At 37.1% G+C, this 13,561-nt stretch overlaps 1 non-coding gene across 1 annotated transcript; it reads right to left on the bottom strand.

Annotated features, from left to right (window-relative positions):
- Window positions 1–12,918: 12,918 nt before the first annotated feature.
- LOC141662548 (small nucleolar RNA R71) lies at window positions 12,919–13,025 on the bottom strand. Its single transcript, XR_012550658.1, has one exon. It is a non-coding gene; the product is annotated as a small nucleolar RNA R71 (small nucleolar RNA).
- Between the last annotated feature and the right edge of the window lie 536 nt (window positions 13,026–13,561).

The raw sequence follows: 13,561 nt of genomic DNA, 5'->3' as shown, positions 1-13,561 counted from the left end.
GGTGAGTCAGTTTTAATTCAAAATTTAAACAGTTCCCACTTATTTAACCATTTTATACTGCAAAGCCAATATTCTGTAAAAATATTCAGTTGTGAAAATGACCAAAATAAATCAAGTAAACAAGTACTGCCACGTCAGCATCAAGACTTGATTATCAGCATAACTTAAAAGTCATCAGAATATTGCTTCAACTTCAACAGGTGCTGATATGAAAACCTGTTGCTTCAATTGTTTCCACAAATCAACAGAATTTAATCAAAACATTCATCACAAGATAAAGTGAAAATCGATGAAGTAAAGATTAATAACATGCATTCTACCATTCACAGTCAGATAATTTGAGAAACAAAGAACAAATCTTGCAATTAAATGAAATTTCATTGATATATCAGATGAATACATTTCATGAAATTTGACAATTACATGCAAAAATCATAAGATAGTCATATTCTACAAATCTTAACATCAACAGCCTTAGTCCTAGTCTATAAAGACCTAACGACTAATTCCTCCTGCTGTTGACGAAGAGCACTGCAAGACGGATAATCCGTTCTTGCTGACGGAGAGCTTCTCTCCTCTGTTCTTCCAGCCGGTTAAGATGGAGCTGGTAGTCCATCTCAAAGAACAAGAGGTCTGTAACACCTCTTGCGGAACTGAGTTCCAAACTTCTTCAGGAATGGCAGTGATATGCCACTCCTGCTGCCACTCAGCATACCTCAATGGCACATTGTAGGTTCCATAGTTCAAGAAGAGGGTGTATAGAACCATGTTTGTGTATGAGAAATAATAGTGAAATTTAGTGTGTGAGAAATGAAAGATGTGTTGGCTGGAATGAAGTGATTGGTTTAAATAACCAAGTGAATACCAAGAGACTCACGGTTCATTGAATGCTGACAAGTAGAAATAACTCTACCTCGTCTTCATAGACTTAGGAAAATAAAAACAACCATTAGAAGTGTAAAACAGGGTTTAATGCGCACAAGGAACAAGTAAACATTATTGTGCAAGGACGTGTACCACTAACCCTTATTAAATTGACTGTTAATATCTCACCCGTACATATTCTGATTTAAAATAAAACTGTTTCAGATTTTAACCACAAATAAGTCAAGTAAAGAATCAGGATTTATTATCAGAACTTAGACTTATATCAAAAATTCACAGTCATCAGAACATGACTTCTTAACTCAAAAAGTGAATGTTTTATTCCTGTAATTCTTCACACAAAAACTGATATGTTTTCCTTAGAAATTAATCATCAGAACTTCCATCAGAACTTGTCCTCAGAATTTATGCAACTGACACATTAACTGTTCATCTAAAACAACATTGATCACCACAGTAATTTGCATCATTCATATGGAGTGTTAGTGTGTGCATTCAGCTAAATATTAGACAAGGAGTAAAGTCTGATTCACTTCAGTACATCTTAAAAATAAGGCATAACTAAGAACTTTGCTCAAAATCTGTCATGATTCTGAAGTCTACTTTAGAATGAGTTCATGCATGAGTCCACCTCAACTGTTTTGTGCTCATTTTATGCATCTTTTGAATTTTGTTTTAACAGTGGCTTCTCAGTGTAAGTGAGTCACGACTGCTTATCAGAATTTATGCTGTTTATCAGAGTATTTCTCTAGTAATCAGAGAATGTGAAAAGTCACCAAGAAAATTTTATTTTTGCTTTTCTAATGCATATTACTTAATACCAACAATGCACTTGGGTCGTCCCTTTCACATTTAGTTTTCTCTAGATCTCAAAGGAGTACCTGATATTTATTCATTTTTTTCTTTTTCTTTTGATATGTGAGGTTTATCAGCACTTAGTACATCCATCAGATTTACTAACATCAGAACTTAATAGATAAGAAGCACTATTCTAGTTTTTGACTTAGTAATAAGATATACAAAGTAAACTTTAACTAAGCTCAATATCAGAATTTGCTTGTGTTAAGAGATTTCCACATAAACAATTACTTCAAACATGGGATCTTTAGTATATTAAAGAATACTAGGTCAGCATCTAGCACAGTTATCCTCACTGGATTGAATAGTCACAGAAACATTCATATCACTATCAGAGTTTAGAAATTCACATCAGACAACAATCAGCACTTAAAAAAAATTTCAATTTAGCACAGGATACATAAAGAGAGTTATATCTGTAAATACTGATCATAATATCTGATGTAACAGAACATAAATTAGGCAGATTTAGTGAAAGAACCTGAAATCATTCCAAGTTCATTTACCAGTCTTGTAAAAGTATCTTCACACAGTGGTTTTGTGAAGATATATGCTAGTTGTTGATCTGTTCTTTGGTCTTGGCACCAGGGTCCAGACTTTATTTCTTTCAAATTCATTTAACTCTTCTTGCATTGCTTGCACCCAATCAGCATCTTGAAGAGCTTCTTCAACTTTCTTTGGTTCAGTCTGAGAGAGAAAAGAATGATAGAGACATTCATTTGATGTTGTTGTTCTAGTTCTGACACCTGCATCAGGATCTCCAATAATCAAGTCAGGTGTATGTGCTTTAGTCCACTTCCTTGTAGAAGGAAGTTGATCTCTAGAACTGGATGCTCCCCCATAATCCATGCTGTCTCCATCAGCATTTTCTGATGCTCCCCCTGAAATTATGCTCTCTGAGTTGGATCCTTCAGTATTTGAGTTTCCAGAATTATCAGAACTTGGCTTATCAGAACTTGATGAGTCAGAACCTGAAGAGCCTGTTCTAGGTTCTGATGCTTCTTGAGATGTGGTTGAATCTTCAATATGCCCCCCTGCACAGGTGCATCTTCCTTTGGCGTAGTCACCACAATTTCAATAACATCAGAGTTTAATCCATCATTATCAGGATTTAGACTATCAGAATTTACATTGTCAGAACTTAGAAGTTCATTCTCAAATCTCAGCTGATCATGTTCATTGAAATCTTCAAGTCCAGTAATCTTCTTATCATCAAAAGAGACATTGATAGATTCCATAACAACCCTTGTTCTTAAATTGTAGACCCTGAAGGCTTTTGTGGAAAGTGGATATCCAACAAAAATTCATTCATCAGCTTTTAGATCAAATTTGGATAGCTGTTCAGGATGAGTCTTAAGAACAAAGCACTTACATCCAAATACATGAAAGTATTTCAGATTTGGTATCTTTTTCTTCACCATCTCATATGGTGTCTTTCCATGCTTGTTAATAAGTGTTGAATTCTGAGTAAAACAAGCAGTCTGCACAGCTTCAGCCCAAAAGTAAGTTGGTAACTTTGCTTCATCAAGCATAGTTCGTGCAGCTTCAATGAGAGTTCTATTCTTTCTTTCAACGACTCCATTTTGCTGTAGAGTTCCAGGAGCAGAAAATTCCTGCTTTATTCCATGATCTTTGCAGAACTCTTCCATAATCGAATTCTTGAACTCAGTGCCATTATCACTCCTAATGATTTTCACAGAATCTTTGACCAATTTATCCAGCTTTCTGACATGATCAATCAAGATAGATGAAGTTTCACTTTTTGTGTGCAATAAATACACCCATGTGTATCTGGTAAACTCATCTACTATGACCATAACATATTTCTTCTTTGCAATAGACATGACATTCACTGGACCAAATAGATCAACATGCAGTAAGTGATAAGGCTCAAGAATTGATGACTCAGTCTTGCTCTTGAAGATAGATTTTCTTTGTTTGGCTTTCTGACAAGAATCACCAAGGCCATCAGGAGCAAATACTGATTTTGGCAATCCTCTCACAAGATCTTTCTTGACAAGCTCATTTATATTGTTGAAATTTAAATGAGAGAGTTTCTTGTGCCAATTCCAGCTTTCTTCAATTGATGCTCTGCCCAGCAAACAGATTGCAGAACCATCAGTACTTGTTGAAAGCTTAGCTTCATAAATGTTACCATTCCTGTATCCTTTCAGAACAACTTTTTCTGTAGATTTGCTTACAACTTCACAGTGTTCTTCAAAGAAATCCACATGATAATCTCTGTCACAGATTTGACTCATACTCAACAAATTATGTTTAAGTCCTAAGACCGGAGCTACTTTTTCAATGATGACATTCCCAAGATTGATATTGCCATATCCCGGAGTTTTTCCCATGTTGTCATCTCCATAAGAAACACTTGGGCCAGCTTTCTCCACAAAGTCTGATAGCAGGGCTTTATTTCCAGTCATATGTCCTGAACATCCACCGTCCAAAACTAGGATGTTTTTCCTATTACCCTGCAATCATAAAGACCACTAATGATTAGTTTTGAGGACCCAGACTTGCTTGGATCCTTTGGCCTTATTAAGTTTGTTAACATTTGCAGCGGATTTAGCATCAGAATTTGTGTCAATAATTTTCTTATCAGAATTTACAGTATCAGACTTTGTATCAGTACTTATACTAGAGGGAACAATACAAACTTTCTTTAAAGAAGGTTTTATTTCATAGTAATCATAGTAGAGACTATGATATTCCTTACAAGTATAGATAGAATGCCATATACTACCACAATGAAAACAAGGATTTTGTGGCCTATATCTAACAGATTGACTCTTAACTCCCGACTTTGAAGGTAAGGAGTTTAAGTTCTTATTCTTCATTTAATGCAACAGTGTCAGAACTGCTATCAGCATTTGCCATCAGTGCATAGTTCACCTCATCTTCAGAGTCTGAAGTGTATGTCCAGCTTTTGTTCTTTGTGACCAGTGCCTTGCCTCTGTCACTTTTTCCCTTTTTGCAGTCCGGAGATATGTGGCCTTTCTCACCACAGTTGTAGCATTTAGTATTTGAATAATCTCCTCTGTCAGACTTTCCTCCTTTGCCTTTAGATTTTCTGAAACCTTTCTTATCAGAACTTGATCCTTTCCTGGAAAACTTCTTTCCTCTCCTGAATTTCCTGTATACGATCTTTGTGATTCCTTTCACCATAAGAGCACACAGCTTCATCATCTCTTCATCAGCATCTGTCTCAGATAAGCTTTCAGTTTCTGAATCATCATCACTATCAGTACTTGATGACTCAGTATCAGACTTTGTGATGAGAGCTTTTCCCTTGTCTTTTCTTGGAGCAGTAGCTTTAGGGATTTCCTCCTCAGCTTTAAGAGCAACTGTCTTTGACTTTCTCCCATTCCTCTTGCTTCTTTATTCCATCTCAAGTTCATGAGTCTTGAGCATTCCATAGATTTCATCAAGAGTTGTTTCCTCAAGAGCATAGTTATCTCTTATAGTGGTGGCCTTCAAATCCCAGCTTTCAGGAAGAGCTAACAGAAATTTAAGATTTGAATCTTCGAGATCATACTCCTTGTCAACCAGTGATAAGTCATTCAGGAGTTTAACAAATCTATCATATAAATCAGTTAATGACTCATTAACTTTTGAGTCAAAGTGTTCATACTCTTGAGTGAGTATTGTCTTCCTGTTTTTCTTGACTGCTTCAGTTCCTTGACACCTTGTTTCCAGAGCATCCCATATCTCTTTTGCAGTCTTGCAATTGATCACCCTATTTGACATAACATTGTCAATGGCACTATGCAACAAGTGTCTTACCCTTGAATTCTTGGCAATCGATGAGATATCTTCAGCAGTGTACTCACTTTTCTCCTTGGATACAGACTGTGTTGGTTTATCAGCAACTATTACAGAAAGCTTAGTTGGCATATGCGGTCCTTCATAGATTCTGTCAAGGTATTCTGGATCTGTAGCTTCCAGAAACATAGCCATCTTCACCTTCCATATTGGATACTCAGAGGGTCTCAACATGGGAACCCTAATAGTCTCATATCGACTATGGGTTATTGTCTTTGGAGTTTCTTCAGTCTTGTTGGACTTGGTTGGAGTTTTTGGTTCTTCAGAGATGATTGTTTTTGGATCTTAAACTGTTTGTGTGTTAACAGAAGGCTCTGATACCACTTGTTAGGTCACACACACTGTAGAAGGGGGTTGAATACAGTGTATAGCACAATCAAATGGATTTAAAGAACACAGATAACAGATCATAGATTTATTTAACTCAATAAACTCTGTTATAATATGAAACTGTATTCTCTCAGTGATGAACAAATATCACGAGAGCTGCTAGGGTTACAATGAATAATCTTCTCGATTATGATAACACATATAGTGTAAACCCTATGTCTGTGTTTATATAGTACACAGTTACAAGATCTTCTAATTGATATGGAATATAATTCTGCTTCCTAAAATATATCAATCAGATATCTTTTCTTCCAAGTATTCTATTCTTCATAGAATTCCTTCTTCATGCATATCTCTTCTTATGTTTGTCTCGATCTTCTTTCCTTCAATCAGCTGCTTCCCTTATCTGAACGTTTCCTTTAAGTCCTGATATTATCTTCTGATAAATATCTCCTGAACCTTAAGTACTGATAACTTAAGTTCTGACTTCCAGTAAGTGCTGATTTCAAGTTAAGTACTGATATTTCCTTCTAAGTAAGATCTGAAAGACTAAACATAAAACACATAAAACATGACATTATCAAATATATCTAACAGTGGTCCAGTACAAGGTCCTAATACGACCAGGGTGATGACCGGTGGGGGATTCATCCATCTACTAGTAGAAAAGGTTACTTATTGGTATCTTTGCCTGATCAGCAAGATATCGGGTTTATGCCAAAATTCTCTTCTTTCCAAATTCATTGGATGTTACAACTCTGTTTATACTTTTCATGACAGAGGTTTTCAGGGAAAGTATGAGAGATATATATAGGTATATATATATATATATTTCGGTAAATAAATAAAGTATCTCGTAACTTCATTTCTTTTAAATGATATTTCAAAGATTGAATCTATTCAAGTCTTATGTTGTAGTCACATCTATGTGACGAACTTCGAAAACTTATTATACTTTGAACAGTGGTAGTTCAAGTAGTTTTCTAAAAAGATATAAGTATAGTGAAGTATTTGGTAACTTCATCTCCCTTTAAGCTTATATCCAGTAAGTAATTATCTTACACTTGATAAAGGTTTCCAGTAAGTTATCTATTTAGATACTTGCATTATTGATTAAATTATATATTATCTTGTGAGCTGTAATGCTCACTCTTGCTTCATTTCTTCATCACACAACAACAGTTAGGAAAGATGGCCGGACTCCAGCAGACCCAGCGTAAGAGCGTGGGAAGCGTCCCGCGTCTTCCCGTTGAGATCATAGCTGTTATAGCTGCAGAGGTAGATCTATCAGTAGACCAGGCATTCTACTTTTGGGAATCAATTATGTATAATTATAACTTGTGGCAGATAATGGAAATTAACTGTAAACTTATTAAGTAATCATTTTGGGTTGTAATAACTTTTAATTTGTGGATTCAAGGACTTGTACTTATTTCAATTTCTTCATTGAGACTATAACGTGTTGTGGTGTGTGTTATTGTGGGGTCACAACATGAGGTTATTTATTTTTAATTAAGTTAAGTGATATTTATGGAAAAAAAGACCGTGACAACTCGGATCCCCGACCCCGGATCTGGGGGTGTTATAGCCTTGAACTCTGACCACATCATTTGATCTTTGAGCTGTAAGCCTTATTCTTTGTAAACCATCCATTGTCGATTTACCAGATACTAAACCACACAAATACGATACTACTCCACAAATAATATCCATCATACACCAAACACTGGAACAAAATTGCTTGAACATACATAAACTTTTATACTCTATCATACCTTGTAACATCAAAGAACTGAACCTTGTGAACTCATTGTTCATCTATTACCTGATTCTCCTACAGGCTGAAAGCCATTCCTCATACATACCTTGATATACCCTTATGATACTCTTGAATTGCATTACACTTTTATACAAATGTTTTATCACTGTTGATTATGAACTTGTTTCATTGAATTATATTGTTTATCATACTTAACTATTTTAGAATTGGATAGTTTTCTTTAAGTGGACCAGATTCGTGGTCAGACCAGATTCATGGTCGAAGTAGGCCAATATGTGCTTTGGATCCAGTAATTAGAGCAGAGCTGCGTGCCTTGCTCGGGGTTAGTGTGTGACTGATCAGCAGCCTAACCTTGGTTTTTAAAAGTTAAAATGAATATCCAATTCTAATGTTTATTTAACAAGAAACTTGATCCTCCTTAATCATCCCATTTGAACATTGTTTAACCTCAGTTATCGTTATTATGACTTGCTGAGCTAGTTAGCTCACTCTTGCGAATCTTTTTATGTATTCTACAGTTAAGAAGGATATGGTTGATAGCGAGGTTCCCCAGTCCAGTGTACGAGCTAGGATTCTAGATTGAGTCGAATCGAGCTAGCAGGAGCTTTATATGGTAGTGAGTTAGTAAGATTATAAGAATAATTTCATTATCAGTTGTAAGTTAAATTAGTTAGGATTTGTTACGTTGTAATAAAAGTTAAGGTTGTGGCTTGTTTTCATACTTTAACCTATTGTGATCCGTGGTTGTGTAAAGCAGGGTCATTGCAAATAATATTTTATATGCAGGTTTTATATTGTGTATGCGTGTTATGGACCCCAAACTTCTGACCCGGGGTTGGAGGGCGCTACACATTATTTCATTTAAACACTCCACCGGACAATTTAGTTTATTAACAAAATCCTGAGAAATAAAGGGGTGAGTTGCCCCTGAATATATTAATACTTTGGCACATAAAGAATTCACATTAAGCATACCAGCCACGACATCAGTATCCTGGATAGCGTCCTTCACAGACGTGTCAAAAACTCCAGCCCTTGGAGTCTCATTCACTACTGGAGTGTGGATCCCATGATTCTCAATGCACTACTGACTGGGGCGGATGTCTTGCAATCCCTTGCTATGTGTCCTGGCTTTCCACATTTAAAACATGTAAATCCCATTACTGGAACCTTAACTGCTGGATTCCGGGTAGGCTGGTCTCTGTTAACTGGCTCTTTAGCTGACTGGTTATGACACTCCCTTGAATAGCGCCCTTTCTGATTACACTTGAAACAAACTACATTCAACTTATTACAAACTCCTCCATGTTTCTTTCCACATACCTGACAATCCGGAAAAGTTAGCCTTAACTAGTTTGGCTGGTTCACAGTGGCTGGACGGTTGCTTTGACCTTCGTCACCTGCATTTTGTTTCTTAATATTAAAATTTCTCCCTGGCTGAAACTTGCCCTTCTTCTGATAAATATTTGGAAACTTCCGTGATTGGGGTTGACCTTCAGTTCATTCAAACTTTCTTTTCTTACTCTCCTTTTCTTTCTGTGACATCTCACTCTCCGTTTCTGCAATCATGGCCTTCTGTACAACTCCCGCATAGGTATCCGATTCAAATATGACTACCTTCCTTCTGATCCATGGATTTAAATCTTGCTAAAATCTCTTGGCTTTCTTCCTGTCAATATCCACATATGATGGTACAAACCTTGACAATTCCTCAAACTTGCTTTCATAATCAGCTACCGACATATTCCCTTGCTTTAGCTCCAAAAACATCAATTCCATCTGATCCTGAACGAACTGGGGAAAATATTTTTCTAAAAACAACTTTTTGAACCTCTCCCAAGTAATAGCATATGTACCTTCCAATGTCTTCACAGTTTCCTACCAGTAGGTGGCTTCATTCTTCAAATAATATCTTGCAAACTCAACCTTATGTTCCTCCTTTACCTTAACCAAAGCAAATGAGTTCTCTATTTCCTTTAACCAAACACCTTGCTTCAATTGGATCTAAAGAACCTTTGAATTCCGGTGGATTCACCGCCTGAAAAATCTTAAAAGTTACCTGGGGGTTGGTCTGTCTTTGTTGTTGTTGAGTCAGGTGAACTGTTTGTTGAGCCAAGATCTGAAGAATCTGGGCTACTGTTGGGTCTATGGGACCTGGGTTTGCATTCTGGTTGTTGTTCTTTTGGTTGTTATTGGTTTCTTCATTCTGGTTGGTAGAACGGGTATTTCTTTTGGGAGGCATTTTCTGTAAAGAATCAAACAACTTATTTAGCCTTTAAATCAAATCATTTTTTATGGAAAGTTTTTATAAAACAAAATTATCTCCTTTTAAAAACAGTTGTAACAATCGAACTAAGTAAATTGCATGCTTCTTATAGAATGTAAACAATTAAGGGGATAGGGTACATGGTATCACAAGAGTTATAACTGGTGCAATAAGTAAAGTAAGATAAAGCAGGTGCAGTAATGTAAATGACAATGCTAGAAAAGAAAAGGTACTGATATATATAGATCAAAGTTTTGGGTAGTACAAGCGTGAAAACGCTTCAAAAATAAAAGCAAAAGAGGTACAACAGGCCTATAAACTACTCAGCAGATCTAGTCTATAAATACAAGCCAAAAGTCTACTGATACACACTACACAATAATGTACCTAACAAAACAACCACAACTCCGGCTTAACATCCCTGTCTCTGCATCTCTGTCTCTAACTCATGGCAAATCTGGACCTCCAATCTCCTCAGGCTCCTCTAAAACCCACTTAGCCCACTCCACAAGAAAGTTAGGGGTAATATCCTCATGAGTAGCCTCAGCTATCCTCACAGCAGCTGCTCTCCGAAACACCTGAATCCTCTCTCTGAACCGCCTCTCTCCACTCCCGATATCCCTGGTACGTATAATATGTAGTAACTCCCGGATTTGTCCATGTAGATGTCGCTGCTTCATAAGGCAAGCCTCAAACTGATGGTAAGGAACAGGTGCAGAGAAACTGAAAAGGTACACCCGTAACTGAATGCCCAGTAGAATCTAAACAACCAGGTAGGGGTCCTCGGATAGGTGGTTTCATACCAGGAGGTGGAATAGCCCGCAGTGGTACATCCTCTGTCACAACAGGAGGTAATATAGCCAACACCGGTGGAAGAACAGGACGTGGATCAGAAGATAGTCCTCCGACTAAAGGCTCAGAATGATCAGCTGGCACTGGAATAAAGGAATCTGTCATCGCTACTATCTGAAATTATAACGCAAAATAATAATCTTGAACCACATCGGATATCATACTAACACCTATTATACAGTCGCACTCAACCTCTCTGATAAGTGGATTTTATATCTACTTGGAACGCTTCGTTACAGGCTTAAGTTGGTGTTTTGGACTCAAGTTGTTGGTATTTTTGATGTGTTTTTGTGTTATTGCATTTCATGCATTAGTTAAAGGAAGAAAGAAGCTTTTCCAAGAATTATCCTGAAAAAAGATCATAATTGGAAGACTGGGCTATTTTCAAGTTATAGAGAATATCGTTAGCTTCGCGTGGTCAGTTGAATTGTCTAATTCTGACGAGCAGAACTCAAGATATGGCCAAAAGAAGATTTGTCAGAAAAATTCCAGAATGTCAGCGCGGCCGTGCCCAAAAGCCGCGCGGCCGCGCCCGGTTTCTGCCCCAGAATCCTGATTTTAGTCGAAATTGAAGATTTTGAGAGTCCTGGTCATCCTGGAGCCTATATATACCCATAAAAAGACGTTTTTAATGACAAAGAGGCCTGGGAGAGCCATAAGAAGACCTAGAGAGCACGAGAAGGCTATGGAGAAGAAGAATTTTGTTTTCTTTAATATAGTTGATACTTGGATGCTTATTTTCGATTTTTTCTTGAACCCTAGTACTCTTATATTGTTTATTATCATGTTTTCATTGGAACCCATGGTGATGATGAGTTTGATTATGAACTAATAGTTATCGTGGGGTTCTAACGAATTTACTTATGGATTTCTTTAGTTAATTTGTTCAATATCTTGGTGTGTGGTGATTGATTGATATCCTAGTATTGGTTGTGCTTATTCGTCTTATGTGCGTAGCTAACATATAAGATAGCTTGTTAATCTTTAATGAAGCGAAAATGAATATAGAGGTTTAGAACTTGCCATGCTAGCATAGGTTCATGTATTTATTATGCATGATTCGTAGGTAATTTTAACCATCTTACTTGCCCTATGTAATCACGATAGATAACTTGTTTATTAAACCTTTATGTTGTCAAATTCTATAGACATATAGGGTCTCAACATAATTGGTGTCTATTCAGCTTCTATCTCTTTTGTGGATTTCTGGTAGTAGGGTATTCGTACAACGATAGTTGGTGTTTGCTAGTTTCGTGTTATCTGATTAGTTGTCATCACCATCACATGCTAAGGTTAAGAATAATGACTTTGAATGAAGTAGTAATAAAGTTAAAATCCCATGTTTGTCTCATATAAGTAATTCAACCTTAATTCTCTTAGTTATTGTTATTTAGTATAATCACTTACTTTAATCAAAACCCAAATTATTATTTGTCTTAGCATTGAAAGATAGCCATACCATTGTTGCATAGGTGTATAATCTTAAGTTAACTAAAAAGAGTCTCTGCGGGAATGAATCTGATTTATATCTTATACTACTTGCGAACGCGTATACTTGCATGTAATTTAGCGCCTGTTTTCGCCCTAACAAGCTTTTGGCGCCGCTGCCGGGGACTCAGTGTTAATTTTTAGTTTATGTGCTTGTCATCAGTGGTCGTTAAAGTTCACCGGCTCGGATTCTTTTACTTTCACGGTTTATTTGTTTATGTTTCAGGTACTCATTACAATGGGAGATCCAGCAGCATGAACGAAAGCTTTGAGGAATTTTTCTCAACCCAAGATCAATGACATTCAATCTAGCATTGTCAGACCAGCTATCATAGCTAATACCTTTGAGATCAAGCCTGGCATAATTCAATGGGTGCAGAATTCAATCCAGTTTGAGGGTTCTCCAACGGAAGATCCCAATATGGACATTAGGGATTTCATTGAGATCTGCGACACCTTCTAGTTCAACGGTGTTTCTGAAGATGCTGTGAAGCTGAGACTGTTCCCATTTTCTCTGAGGGACAAGGCTAAGAGCTAGTTACACTCTCTACCAGCTGGTTCGATTACTACTTGGGAAGATCTTGCTCAAAAGTTTCTCACTAAATTCTTCCCTATGGCAATGACAGCTGTAATCAGAAACGCTATTACTCAATTTGCGCAGCAATCGGAAGAATCTTTATATGAAGCTTGGGAGCGCTACAAGGAGATGCTTAGGAAGTGTCCTCATCATGGAATTCCTAATTGGATGATCATCAATTGTTTTTATAACGGGTTGGAAGCACAATCAAGACCCATGCTCGACGCAGCATCAGGTTGAGCATTATGGGCAAAGAGCTATAAGGAAGCCTATGATCTAATTGAACTGATGGCTGCTAATAAATATCAATATCCAACTCAGAGATTGCCACAGGGCAAGGTAGCAGGAGTTCTTCAAGTGGATACAGCTACGGCTATCACTGCTCAACTAAAGGAGTTGTCTATGAAGATCGATTCTATGGCTAACTATAGTGTTAATCAGATAACCAGTGTTTGTGAGCTATGTGCAGGTTCGCATGCGACGGAGCAATGTGCTATATCTAGTGAATCAGCTCAGTTTGTGAGCAACTTTCAGAGATCGCAGCAACCAGTTCCAGACACTTATCATCCTGACAACTGGAATCGTCCTAACTTCACATGGAGCAACAATCAGAATGTGATGCAACAGCCATTCCAGCAGTTTGGAAACGAGCAATTCAATCTTCCTGGTTTTCAACAACAATTCGCACCAAGAC

This window comes from Apium graveolens, chromosome 5 (assembly GCF_009905375.1).
Source record: "Apium graveolens cultivar Ventura chromosome 5, ASM990537v1, whole genome shotgun sequence".
In the NCBI taxonomy this organism is placed as follows: domain Eukaryota; kingdom Viridiplantae; phylum Streptophyta; class Magnoliopsida; order Apiales; family Apiaceae; genus Apium; species Apium graveolens.
This window is presented reverse-complemented; position numbering and strand designations above follow the sequence as displayed.